The sequence below is a fragment of the Triturus cristatus genome, chromosome 4_2 (assembly GCF_964204655.1).
Source record: "Triturus cristatus chromosome 4_2, aTriCri1.1, whole genome shotgun sequence".
Classification (NCBI taxonomy): Eukaryota; Metazoa; Chordata; class Amphibia; order Caudata; family Salamandridae; genus Triturus; species Triturus cristatus.
In genome coordinates this window covers 964,225,811-964,240,092 of record NC_140586.1, presented here as the reverse complement: position 1 = coordinate 964,240,092, position 14,282 = coordinate 964,225,811, and the positions used below count along the sequence as shown (strand labels likewise).

The 14,282-nt window shown below is 44.4% G+C and overlaps 1 protein-coding gene and 1 long non-coding RNA gene across 2 annotated transcripts in view; both read right to left on the bottom strand.

Moving 5' to 3' along the window:
• The window catches only part of LOC146839149 (uncharacterized), a 258,618-nt gene that overhangs the window by 24,736 nt on the left and 219,600 nt on the right, over positions 1 to 14,282 (bottom strand). The window lies entirely within an intron of this gene.
• The window catches only part of LOC146839150 (uncharacterized), a 76,433-nt gene that overhangs the window by 1,157 nt on the left and 60,994 nt on the right, over positions 1 to 14,282 (bottom strand). The window contains exon 3 of the long non-coding RNA XR_014960801.1: positions 4,608 to 4,781. This is a non-coding gene — a long non-coding RNA (uncharacterized LOC146839150). The remainder of the gene's footprint in view (positions 1 to 4,607; positions 4,782 to 14,282) is intronic.

The window sequence follows — 14,282 nt, the reverse complement described above, 5'->3', positions numbered from 1 at the left end:
ACGGATCTTTTTATAATATAACATAAACAGCTAGCTGTACCAATAAGTCACCATCTACTAGCCCTTTGCACAAACCACCTCATAGCTGCTAGTACCTGATAAACGAGACTTCCACTATTATGAATGAAAGTCTAAGTAAGAAACCGCCGGAGTATCTGGCTCTTGTTTCGCAATATTTGTATAGACCCCCAATAGGGGAAAAAGTCATATGCACTGCGCTTTAAATGTCATGCGCTTAAACTATCATAGGAATGAGAATCATAGTGCTAACCGGACAGCGTAAATAACGTTGTGCTATCCGGGCAGCTAACAAGTATACCCCTAATTTCTTATGGGAACTGGAATAAGGGGGCTGTACTGATATTAGCCCCTTCCTAGCTAGCAGAGTAGGAATATATACTCCTTTCAGCAAATATACCATTGCATGTGGTATCGAAAAAGTTACTCATGCCAAACATATCCCAGCTAACAGAGTCGAGTTATGTTATCGTTGTCAAACGCATCCCGTAATGTACAAACGAGGAAGCCAAGCAGGGTGGCAGATCCCATACCCTCCTCTACCACACTTAAAAAGTCAAATTGAATTCTATTTTAAAGACATGTCCCGTGATAGAACTTACCAGTATACAGCTGTGGCGAGCACCCGAAAGACCCGGAAATAACGGCTGGCGGGCAGCAAGGAAATAACGAGCAAGTAAAAACCGATGAGGATTCTTATGTTTAAATACACGCGATAATTAGCGCTCACAAGGAACACCTGCAGTAATTCATGACGACAAACGTGAACGTCCCCGAAACTCGCACGAAAGGCGTTCTCCAACAAAGCGGCCATCTTAAAATGGTGTGTTAACACGGTCGCACTATTGTAATTGATTTATCGAGTGACCTGGATATAACATTAAAATTAAATGTTGGCCAAGAGCAATTTATGTTTATTGCTGTAGCGCCCATAGCAAACTTCCTTTTTGGAATAAATGACGCTCATAAACCCGTCGCTAACCACGAAAAGGGTGACATATATGGCAGCCATCTTAGGTCAGGCAACAAACAGCAAGAACGGCCGTTTTCCTAAGTAGTGCCAACTTAGATTGCTGATCGATTCAGGTCGTGTCAAGCAATTAAATATAAATTGCGGACAATCTTACTTTCGACTTTAAAAAAATAAGTAAACACCATAAAGTGATCTATATCCATATATGTGAATATGTCTAGCCCTAAGTCGGTTTTAGGCGTGTATACCATATTTATAAGTATGCACATAAAAAAGTGAAGAAAAGGGTATCCTAAGCACCAATAATAATGCCAGTTGGGAATCTAAGGATGCCATGTAGGCCATGGCTTAACCGGACCTGTCACGAGATAATTCATATGAATCCTAGCCAGATGACTAATTAAAACTGAGTTTCCAGGACAAACTTAATATGACAAACAGAAAAAAGAATAAAAGTAGCCAAAGGATCAGAACATTGAGAAAGAAGGGGCCAGGGTCCCATAGTTGTGAAGCAAACGTTAACAGAGACGGAATAGTGAAGAAAACCATGATAATAATGAAAATTATTACACAAAACATCAGTGATAGACAGATATGTACAATCCACATTGTTCATTTTCAGCAAAAGCCTCAGCGAACCAATATTAGTTATAATAGATACAAGATTCACATAATTGTAGCTAAACACCACACATTGGCTAAAGAAAGTAGTGCATCTCGTCATCGCTGTTATGTCCCAGTTCTACACACTTGAGTCTACATATCCATGCGGCTTCATTTTTTCTCAGGGCCAATTCCCTATCACCTCCTCTTGGGTGAATCGGGATATGGTCTATTCCCATAAACCAAAAATCCTCCATATTACCATGATTTTCCTGCATATGATATGTAAGAGGGTATCTAAGATCTCCCTTCCGAAGTGCCCGTAGGTGCTCCTGTATTCTTATTTTTAGGGGTCTCTTGGTGCTGCCCACGTAGATCTTATTACATGGGCAGCCCAAAATATAGGTCACAAATGTGGATTTGCAGTTAATCATATGATTAATATTATATGTGCGATTGGTGTTATGACAAAACGTTTTGGTCTTGTTTTTGCCTAGCCTACATACATTACACTCGTTGCATGTATAGAAACCCTTTGTCATAGAGGGTAACCAAGTCTGAGGTTTAGGGGTAGTGACATAGCTGGGGCACAGTTTGTTACGTGAGTTTTGCCCTCTTCTGTAGGTCACTTTTGGTTTTTCAGGGAGTATCCCTTGTAGACTCGGGATATCCTTCAGCAAATGCCAATGTTTACGCAGAACATTATAGGTTCTGCTGCTATTGTTATTAAATTGTGTATTAAAGGAGATTCGAGTTTGTTTATCCTCTTTTTTTAGGTTTGATCTAAGCGTATTAGCCCTAGGCACCTTCATAACTCTTTTATGTGCTTTATCAAGTATTTCCTTTGGATAACCTCTACTGAGGAATCGTTGTTCTGTTTCGCTGATGTTTTGGAAGAAAGTACTTTCCATACTACAGTTGCGCCGCATCCGGATCATCTCCCCATAGGGGATATTGTTTACAACATGATTTGGATGAGCGCTTAAGAAGTGTAATGTACTGTTACATGCAGTCTCTTTCCTGTGAGTAAGACTCTGAATTTGATTGTCATGGATATAAAAAGTGACATCAAGGAAATCAATAGTTTCCCTGCTGTACTCAATCATGAACTTAACATTGAATGGGTTGTCATTTAGGTAGGCATAGTATTCCAGAAGATCCGGGGCAGGTCCATCCCATAACATAATAATATCATCGATGTACCTGCCCCAGAAAATGACATGCTCCATCCACTTCGCAGCATGGCGTCCCCAGGCATGCCCCCGCTCAAACCAGCCCATAAAGAGCCCGGCATAAGCGGGAGCAAACCTAGAGCCCATAGCCGTCCCCTGAATCTGATGAAACCACTCCGAGTCGTGCAAGAAAAAGTTTTTTGATAGGATGATCTCCGTCATCTCCAAGAGGACCTCGTTATGCAAGTAATGATCTGCTGTTCTTTGACCTAAGAAACATTGTAGTGCCTGAATCCCAAACTCTTTTTTAATACACGTATATAGACTAGTCACGTCGAGGGTAACGAATATGAGGCTTTCGGACCAGGTTAGGCCCTCAAATTTACCCAATATGTCCTTCGTGTCCTTAATATAAGCAGGGAGGTTTTGGACCAATGGTTGGATATAATGATCCACATACTCAGAGATATGGGACGGCCAGGTGGAAATGGGCCTCCCTTGTGTACTTTGGGCAATATATATATACAGGGGGAGGTGGGTTTTTGTACCATGAGGTATCTACACTCATCCTCGCTCAGTAAGCCATTATCTCTCCATTCCATTAGTCTCATATTGATATGTATACTCAGAGTCTTAATAGGATTACCTGGTAATTTTATGTAACATGAGGTGTCTGATAGCTGCCGTGCAATCTCACCCATATAGCTTGTTCTTTCCATGATCACGACATTACCCCCCTTATACTGGGAATCCAGTATCTAAGTGATATTTTTTTCTTAAGGCCTCTGATTTGTTGGGTGAAACTGTGGATAAATCAGGACATACCTCTTACCCATTTGATTGTAAGAGATCTTGTATCTCAGGACAAACACATGCGTGTCCCCTGGTTAAAATATCTGAAAACCTGCTTTTCCAGGCTAGGCCGCCTGAATTTGTTTGAAAATCCTAGCAGAATTGTAAAGGGGGATATAACAGCAATCAAACAAGCCTTCTATAAGGACAAGTTGGCTCAAAGGGAAAGTGAGGAGCTTATGAAACCAAGAATTAGGAAATATGTGATGTTAAAAACTTGTGAAAGCATGGAGCCATATTTAATGAGTAATTTCACCTCTCATGAGAAATTCTTGTTGACTAGGTTTAGATTTGACATCTTCCATCATCTTTTAATTCGACCGAAGTCAGACATCTTTAATAAGGTTACAGCACCCTGTGGCTGCGACGGGAAGTCTTCTCAGGATATGCTGCATTTTATGTTTTTATGTAGGTTTTATGAATATCCCCGCAAACGTTATCTTGTTGCACTCTTAAGGAAACTTAATTTTAACCAAATCAAACCTGCCTTTTTCTATTTGCAGCTTTTGTACAGCGATAATGTCTTACAGGTTAAAGAATTTTTAAAATTAACCGTCAAATTAAGGAATTGCCTAGACCAATGATGTTGTACTTACTATCTGCACTTTACCATGTATCTGGATCAATGGGCTACATGTAATATGATTCTTGTATGTGACTATGAATTATTGTAATAGTATGAATAATGTTTTTAATCGTATTGTATATATGTGCACTTTTATGGTGTGAAATATAACCGAATAAAGTCTCTATTGAATTGAATTGAATGCGTTTTATGTCACCTTCTAAGAGAATACTAATTTCATATAGTCTGTCAGGGGGAGCCTCTCGGGTCTCAGCAGTTTCAACTGTGATGAAAGTATCAGTTGCTGTCACCTCCAGAAATGGACGCAGTGCTTGCCGCACTACTGTAACCTCCGCTGCGCTGTCTAGCAGCGTTACCGCCCATGTTAGATTCCGGATCTGGGTCCTCACCGTTCGAGGCTTACCTCGCAGTTAAAGTTGTCACTTTTCTTCTTTTGAAAAGGGGGACGCTGACGGGGAAAGTCGTCTTGTTTACCCTTTCCGTCACTTGCCCGTGGCTGCTCATGTCCCTGCGGGGCACCTCGACCTCTTCCGTGCTCCTGGCGATCACCTCCACCGGCATATGAACCCGATGCTTCCTGTGAAGAACGAGGAGAACCTGAAATCGATCAGGAGATGTAATTCTCGCGCGGTCACGCAGTTCATAAGTGCATTCTGAGACAGAAGGTGTAGGGGGCAGTGCCCGTCCCCTTGCTTTTGTTGTGATTTCCCCTGTTTGTTATTCTTCAAATTCTTTTTAGGGAATTGTGGACGGCCTCCTTAATCAGTTTGAGACATCTGTTGTGCCTGCGGTCGTGCAGGTACTTTAGCAGAAGGCTTAACACCCAAACTATTACGCCCAACTGTTTTATGAACCTGGGCAATAATCTTAGGTAATTCGCGGGGCTAGTCTACATCTGGGACAAGCGCCAAATCATTAGACACCTGAAAGTTGACTGTATCACCCTTAACATTAGCAAGGATTAGATCAGCAACCACGTCATACGCTGCAACTAACCTCATCCCCAATTCTACTGCCGCCTCTGGTCCGTGCTCATCTTGAACACGTTTGATTCCAGAGGGGAGTCCCGTCATGGATGGTGTGCCAAAACACTTTGCATAAACTGCAGCGAATATTTTACCCCAACTCTCACAATCAGTGACTTTGGGTACTAAGTCTTTCAGCAAACTAATTATCAAAATTCGGTGCTTCTCCACAGGAGTGGTATGTGGAAACACCGCTTCCAGCTGGTCAAATTTCTAAACAAGCCAATAAGGTAAATCTTCCTTATTTGGGGGAGGCTTGCCCATAACCGAATTAACCATTACGGGGCTAATAGTAACACTGCCAGCACCAGCTGGTTGCTGCGCAACTCCAGGTGCTCCCGCCTGGATGTTGCGTTTCACATATTGAACCATTGCTCTATACACACGGACTAGTGTAGTGTGCATGAGACAGAGAGCCACTACATCGCACGTGAAATACCGTGGATGCGGCGTGTAACCCGCCAACACAGGCCAAATGGCCCCATCAATCGACAATGGGCCAGACATGATAGGTGTCAGGGGTACGGGAAGGGCGCCATCAAACCATATGCGATGCTGCCATGCCATCAAGTGAACTTCTAGAGTGCTATATGGCCGATACACAGCAGGAAGGTAGGTATGGCTGTATTTATGCCACAAATAATCCGCTCCCTCAATTGCTGGAAATGTCACCCAGGAAGAAAACACCTCATATGTGTATACTGGGTCGGCTTGGACCACAAAGATCAGATTGACACCAGCATCCGGCACCCTACATGCTTGCAAATGATGCCAGATCGCCACGCGGCTGTACGCCGCGATGTCGACTTCAGCCATATAGAAAAGCGAAAAGAAAACTCTAAGGAAAAAGGCGGCAAGACAATGTCGGGTCATAATTCAAAATACAAACGATACCTTTTGTAAATTTCAAGCTTGAATCACCTATAAAAGTGACAATATAGGCAGGTAAATCGTCACCAATGTTTTCCGGAAACAGAGGCGAGGGGATTGTGAACAAGTAGTGAGAACTACTAAAGTGCCTCGTAAATAAGTACCAGACCAAACGTTAGGTGCGCCATGTTGCAGGGATTCTGCACATACACAGAACTATGCACAGGAAACCAGGACCTCGGTGTGTTGTGGTGTACCAAAAACTCGCCTCGGTGCCCAGAACCCCCTTCCGGCTAGCTATAGTATCCCATTCGTTCTCTGTACTACAGCGGAGCTACCAATGATTGGATATCCTAGAACATGTGACTCAGGGCCTCTTAGAATTCGTGGGAACAAGACACTCTTTCGTTTAGATACTCATACCTGTTCACAATGTGAGTAATTAGAGACACTGTATAGTTTAAAATGTTTATTTCAACTAACATGCTCTGTAATGCAGTACACGTGCTAACATTAGCAAAGAAATGCATAAAAACAATGTAATCATCATGGTTACAATTCCATATAATACGAACGAGGATAGCATATTATAATGACAGTGGATGACGCCTTATAGCGCTTTACCACCCTCCCCGTGCTACGAGCTATGTTTATTATATCAGTGGAAGACCTCTGGGCTTGTACAGCAGAACCCCCTACCTCAAGTCTTAGATGATAGGATTTACATCTCCGGACAAGCACAGCTCTTCCTCTGGAAAGGTTTTCTCCAAGTGTTTTTTAACTTGCATCCCGTGCAATATTAAAAGCACCCGAAAAGTCAGAAGCGGAGCTGTGTTCCCTGTTATGTCTATATGTCTGTGGGACGGACCAAAGCCGATTAACCAGTTGAGTTGTTTACTGGCCATGAACACGATGTACAGACGAGAACTCAGAGCACAACAGAAATACTGAAAGGCAGACAGTTCCCATGTGAAGCAGCACGAGCAAAAGTGTTTACAGGAACCAAGGCAAGTAGTGTCATGTGCATAAGCGGCAAGATGGCGGTGATGCAAAGTACAAACTAATACTAACTTAGCAACGTCCGCTGGCTCCCCTAAACCCTCACGACACAATGTGCTGATCACCCACAGTGAACAAGGATAGCCCAAGGCTCCATGAGGAGATGGCGGAGATGTTTTTTAGATAGACAGGGAGGGAGACGATGTGGTGATCACCCACAGTAAACAAGGATAGCTCGAGGCTCCATGAAGAGATGGTGGTGAGATTATTTACAGAGACAGTGAGGGAGACAATGTACTGATCACCCACAGTGAACAAGGACAGCTTGAGGCCTCATGAAGAGATGGCAGTGAGGTTATTTAGAGAGACAGGGAGGAAGTCGATGTACTGATCACCCAGAGTGAACAAAGACAGCCAAAGGCTCCATGAAGAGATGGCGGTGAGGTTATTTAGAGATACAGTCAATAAATCAATCAATCAATCAATCAGTGGGTTTGTAAATCGAGCTACTCACCCGAGAGGGTCTCAAGGCGCTGGGGGGGGGGAGCAACTCCGGATCAGTTAAAGAGCCAGGACTTGAGGTCCTTTCTGAAAGTGTGCAGGGTCGGCGAGCGTCTGATGTTCACAGGGAGCTTTTTCCAGGTCTTGGCTGTGATGTAGGAAAAAGCTCTCCCACCTGCTCTTTTTCTGCGGATGCGGGGGACCTCTGTCAGGGCAAGGTTGGCAGAGCAGAGGATCCTCTTGGGTACATGGAAGGAGACTCTCTCTTTGAGGTATTCGGGTCCGATGATGTTGAGCGATTTGTAGGCGTGGATGATGAGTTTGAAAGTGACCCTATTCTCGACGGGGAGCCAGTGGAGGTCTCGTAGGTGTTGGGTCATGTGTTCGTGACACAGTGTCCCGAGGACGAGTCTGACTGCAGATTTATGGATGGTTTGGAGTTTGTGTAGAAGTGATCTGTTAATTCCGGCGTATAAGGCATTTCCGTAGTCCAGTCTGCTCGTTATGAGCGCATGGGTGACTGTCCTTCTGCAGTTGGGGGGATCCATTTGAAGGTCTTGCGGAGAATGCGCAGGCAGTTGAAGCTGGTGGAAGCGACGATGTTGATCTGGCATTTCATGGAGAGGGAGGAGTACAGGATGGTGCCGACGTTTCGTGCGTGGTCTGTAGGGGTGGATTACCTAGGGCAGAAGGCCACCAGGTGTAGTCCCTGGCGGAGGTGAAGGGTCCGAGGATGAGGACCTCAGTTTTCTCTGATTTGAGCTTCAAGCAGCTGTCTTTCATCCATGCTGCGACGTTCTTCATTCCTTCATGGAAGCAGAGTCTGGTGTCTTCGGGACTCTTCGTGAGTGAGAGAATGAGCTGGGTGTTATCGGCGTAGGATAATATGCTGAGCCCATGCTGTCTGACGATGGCGGCGAGGGAGGCCATGTAGATGTTATAGAGCGTGGGGCTGAGTGATGATCCTTGGGGAACTCCGCAGTTGGTGTCGGTGGGAGCGGAGAAGAAGGAAGGGAGTCTAATCCTCTGGGTTGTGCCAGAGAGAAAGGATTGGATCCAGTCGAGGGCGGCTCCTTGTATCTCTGCGTCGTGAAGTCTGGCTGCGAGCGTGCGATGTGACACGGTGTCGAAGGCTGCGGAGAGGTCTAGAAAGATGAGGGCTGCAGTGTGTGCCTGGTCGAGTAGCATGCAGATGTCGTCAGAGGCGGCGAGGAGGGCAGGCTCATTGCTGTGGTTGCTGCAGACACCAGACTGGGAGGCGTCTAGGATGGAGTTCTCTTCGATGAAGGCATCAGCTGGGCGTTGACGAGCCTCTCAGTGACTTTGGCCACGAAGGGGAGGAGCGAGATGGGCCGGTAGTTATTCAGGTCCGTTGGGTCGGCCGTGGGTTTCTTGAGGAGGGGTTTAATCTCCGCCCATTGCCAATCATCTGGGAAGATGCCAGATCTGAAGAAGTTGCCGATGGTCCGTCCTAGTTCGGGTGCGATGGCCGCGGCGGCTCTGTGGAATATGTGCGGTGGGCAGGGGTCAGTTGGGGCTCCTGAGTGGGTTTTCTTCATGGTCGAGGTGATGTGTTCAACGGTGGCGGGATTCCAGGTCATGGTGGTCGGCTTATCAGCGGTGGTGGGGAGGGGGTGGTGTCCGGTGTCTGTTCGCTGAAGCTGTCATAGAGGGCCTTGATCTTTGGATGGAAGTAGTAGCTGAGCTTGTCGCAGAGTTCCAGGGAGGGTGTGACGTCTGTGAATTCACTGTGGGGTTTGGTGAACTGCTGTATGACGTTGAACAGTTCCTTGGCGTTGGTCTGGACTTTGTCTGTTATGAAGGTCCGTTTGGTGTCTCTAATGCGCTGCTGGTATTCCTTCAGGGCGCTCCTGTGGTTGTTCCGTACTCACAGTGAACAAGGTCAGCTCAAAACCTCATGAAGAGATGGCGGCGAGGTTATTTAGAGAGAAAGTGAGGGAGACAATGTGCTGATCACTTACAGTGAACAAGGACAGCTCGAGACCTCATGAAGAGATGGCAGAGATGTTTTTTAGAGAGACAGGGAGGGGGGCGATTTGGTGATCACCCACAATGGACAAGGATAGCTTGAGGCCTCATGAAGAGATGGCATTAGGGTTATTTAGAGTGACAGTGAGGGAGACAATGTGCTGATCACCCACAGTGAACAAGGATAGCCCAAGGCTTCAGGAAGAGATGGCGGTGAGGTTATTTGGAGAAACAGTGAGGGAGACAATGTACTGATCACCCACAGTGAACAAGGATAGCTCGAGGCTCGTTCCTTCTTCCTAGTATTTAAGTGGTCACGTGATACCTTCCAGGGTTGGCTGTCAGATGTCTCGACACTTCCCTAAAGGTATGTCACGCCACAGCCGGCTGCGCTATTTTCACCCTGTCGGTTAGTGATTAGCTGTTTCCTTCCCATGTAATTAATCTAAGTCACTGGCTGTCGGGTTCAAGTTTCCACCCGCACCTTATCTCATTTACATGTACGATCATTCTGCCACAATGATTTAACCTTTTCTGTATTCTCCGACCCCTTGCGGTCTTAGCCTGACGGTTTCAAATGCCTTGCCCCCGCGCTGCTCACAATCCTGCAAGCCTTGATTCCCGTATTGACAAAGCATTGTTTTCCATTTTGACTGCGAGCGAATTCCGGTTGCCATACACTGGAACGCCTGCGTATTTATACATTCACTGCAAACCAATTAGCGATCAAAGTACCGCCGTTTTAACTCGGCACTAACGGTTATTAATTTCTCTCCCCCCTTTTTAAATCACTGAGCATTTGGCACGTTTCCCAACCTTTATCCATTAGTTTAAGCGCGCCCATTATACCGACCTCTCAGGTTTCTACTACAAAATTCTTCTCCCCTTATGTCTTCGGTCTCAGCCACAGGTTACTTCTGAACCTTCTGTGCCGCGCTACTAATCAGCCTACCCTAGTTACTGTCTACATATGGTAATTCTCCATGGTGAGTACACACTTACCTTTTGTTTTTAAAGCCCTCTCCTCCTTCAGCCACCAATACGAATCCTGACCCTAGCGATGGCTTTCTTGTTTTCCTCCTTATAGGAGCACAACAGGCCCATTCTCTCACCTCCCAGCATACAGGTCTACGGCTGACGCCGGTAAATTTCGCTCAAAATGTTTTTACAACTAAATCATCCCTTTTTTCCTCCCTCTTTTCAGACACACCACAAATTATTCATATTGATTTCCCTAGGTGCTACCCCTTTACCCTCTGGTCCTGAAGAAGACCCCACTTCCAAGACTCACAGTTTGCTAGTCCCCCATAGGGATCGAAACGTTGACATTCCTTTTCCTTGTATCTCAAACCAGGATGACAGTGATACTATAACTGCATCTGCTGTTTATGTTATTACATTTAATGTATTTGCCAGAAATCTGGCCGGATAGGTTTCATGAATTGTATGTGGATGTATATAGATGCACTACCTTTCCCTTGCACCTCACCTGCACTGACCCTCAACTCCTCACTTATCACTTTGTATGCACCTGTCTTGATCAAGAATTTTGAAAGTACAATTCAGTCTGTCTTTTTGAACTTTGATCCTTGTGACAACAATAACGATGATTCATCGCATTCAATTGTTTGGTGTTGTCTTAACTCATATTTAATCACTACATCAGAGCAGGACATTGTGATCCATCAGGGTAGCAGAGATCTCTAAATATGGACATAGTGATACATCAGGGTAGCAGAGATCTCTAAATATGGGGACAGTGACCCATCAGGGTTGGGGAGATCTCTAAATATGGGGACAGTGATCCATCAGGGTAGGAGAGATCTCACAATATGGAGACAGTGATCCATCAGGGTAGCGGAGATGGGGAACAACCTTTACAACGCAACTGTTACAACGCACTACACTTACAACGCATTTTTTACAACGCATAATCCATTACAACGCACTACACTTACAACGCATGACACTACAACGCATTTTGAAAAACTACCTTTACAACGCATACCATTACAACGCCTACCATTACAACGCATAATATTACACTACACTATCCAACACTTACCCTACTGTTGCACCCCCTGGAGTTAGAATAGTAATTTTTACCCCTATACTATCCAACACTTACCCTACTGTTGCACCCCCTGGAGTTAGAATAGTAATTTTTACCCCTATACTATCCAACACTTACCCTACTGTTGCACCCCCTGGAGTTACAATAGTAATTTTTACCCCTATACTATCCAACACTTACCCTACTGTTGCACCCCCTGGAGTTAGAATAGTAATTTTTACCCCTATACTATCCAACACTTACCCTACTGTTGCACCCCCTGGAGTTAGAATAGTAATTTTTACCCCTATACTATCCAACACTTACCCTACTGTTGCACCCCCTGGAGTTAGAATAGTAATTTTTACCCCTATACTATCCAACACTTACCCTACTGTTGCACCCCCTGGAGTTAGAATAGTAATTTTTACCCCTATACTATCCAACACTTACCCTACTGTTGCACCCCCTGGAGTTGGAATAGCAATTTTTACCCCTATACTATCCAACACTTACCCTACTGTTGCACCCCCTGGAGTTAGAATAGCAATTTTTACCCCTATACTATCCAACACTTACCCTACTGTTGCACCCCCTGGAGTTAGAATAGTAATTTTTACCCCTATACTATCCAACACTTACCCTACTGTTGCACCCCCTGGAGTTAGAATAGTAATTTTTACCCCTATACTATCCAACACTTACCCTACTGTTGCACCCCCTGGAGTTAGAATAGTAATTTTTACCCCTATTCTATCCAACACTTACCCTACTGTTGCACCCCCTGGAGTTAGAATAGTAATTTTTACCCCTATACTATCCAACACTTACCCTACTGTTGCACCCCCTGGAGTTAGATTAGTAATTTTTAGCCCTATACTATCCAACATTTACCCTACTGTTGCACCCCCTGGAGTTAGAAAAGTAATATTTACCCCTATACTATCTAATACTTACCTTAAATGCAATTTAATATTATGCGTTGTAATGGTATGCGTTGTAAAGGTAGTTTTTAAAAATGCGTTGTAGTGTCATGCGTTGTAAGTGTAGTGCGTTGTAATGGATTATGCGTTGTAAAAAATGCGTTGTAAGTGCATGCGTTGTAAAAGTGTGAGTTGTAACGTCATACATCCAGCGGAGATCTCTAAAAATGGAGACAGTGATCCATCAGGGAAGTGAAGATCTCTAAATATGGAGATAGTGATCCATCAGGGTAGGAGAGATCTCACAATATGGAGACAGTGATCCATCAGGGTAGCGGAGATCTCTAAACATGGAGACAGTGATCCATCAGGGTAGCGGAGATCTCTAAACATGGAGACAGTGATCCATCAGGGTAGCGGAGATCTCTAAACATGGAGACAGTGATCCATCAGGGAAGTGAAGATCTCTAAATATGGAGATAGTGATCCATCGGAGTAGCAGAGATCTCTAAATATGGAGACAGTGACCCATCAGGGTAGGGGAAATCTCAAAATATGGAGACAGTGATCTATAAGGGTAGGGGAGATCTCTAAATATGGAGATAGTGATCCATCAGGGTAGAGGAGATCTAACAATATGGAGACAGTGATCCATCAGGGTAGGGGAGATCTCTAAATATGGAGATAGTAATTCATCAGGGAAGCAGAGATCTCTAAATATGGAGATAGTGATCCATCCGGGTAGCAGAGATCTTTAAATTTGTAGATACTAATCCATCAGAGATACAGATCTCTAAAATTGAGATAGCGATCTTTCAGTCTAGCAGAGATGTCAAAATATGGAGACAGTGATCCATCAGAATAGCAGAGATCTCTAAATATGGAGATAGTAATCCATTAGTGTAGCAGAGATCTCTATATATGGAGATAGTGATCCATCAAGGTAGCAGAGATCTTTAAATATGTCTATAGTGATGCATCAAGGTAGCAGAGATCTCTAAACATGGAGACAGTGATCCATCAGGGTAGCAGAGATCTCTAAACATGGAGACATTGATCCATCAGGGTAGTGGAGATCTCTAAATATAGAGATAGTGACCCCTCAGGGTAGCAGAGATCTCTAAATTTGGAGATGGTGATCCATCAGGGTGGTGAAGATCTCTAAATATAGAGATAGTGATCCCTCAGGGCAGCAGAGATCTCTAAATATGGAGACAGTGATCCATAGGGTAGCGACGATCTCTAAATATGGAGACAGTGATCCATCAGGGTAGCAGAGATCTCCAAATGAGATAGTGATCCATTAGAGTAGCAGAGATCTCTAAAATGGAGATAGTGTGTCAGGATCCTAAGGAGAATTCCTGCCAACCATTCCACAATTGCCAGCCTTGTCACTCATAGTGGAATCAAACGACAAAAGAGACCAAAGAATAAGAAATGGAAACTGAGCTGGCAGCGTTGGAATTGTAAGATGTCTGCCAGCCTAGTTCTCCTAACTGCGCTGTGGTAAATAATTTAATTACCGGAACTTAATTTGATACAGAACATAATAAAAATAGCTCAATAAATAAGAGGCAGAATCCGTGGTATTAGAGGTTAGGAACGGGCTTTATTCCAATGGACGATTTCGAAATCGTGGACTCCAGGTTCCATCACCACGGAGGCTCAGGAAGTGAAGTACATACATTATTGATGATTAATTACTTTTATACAATAGG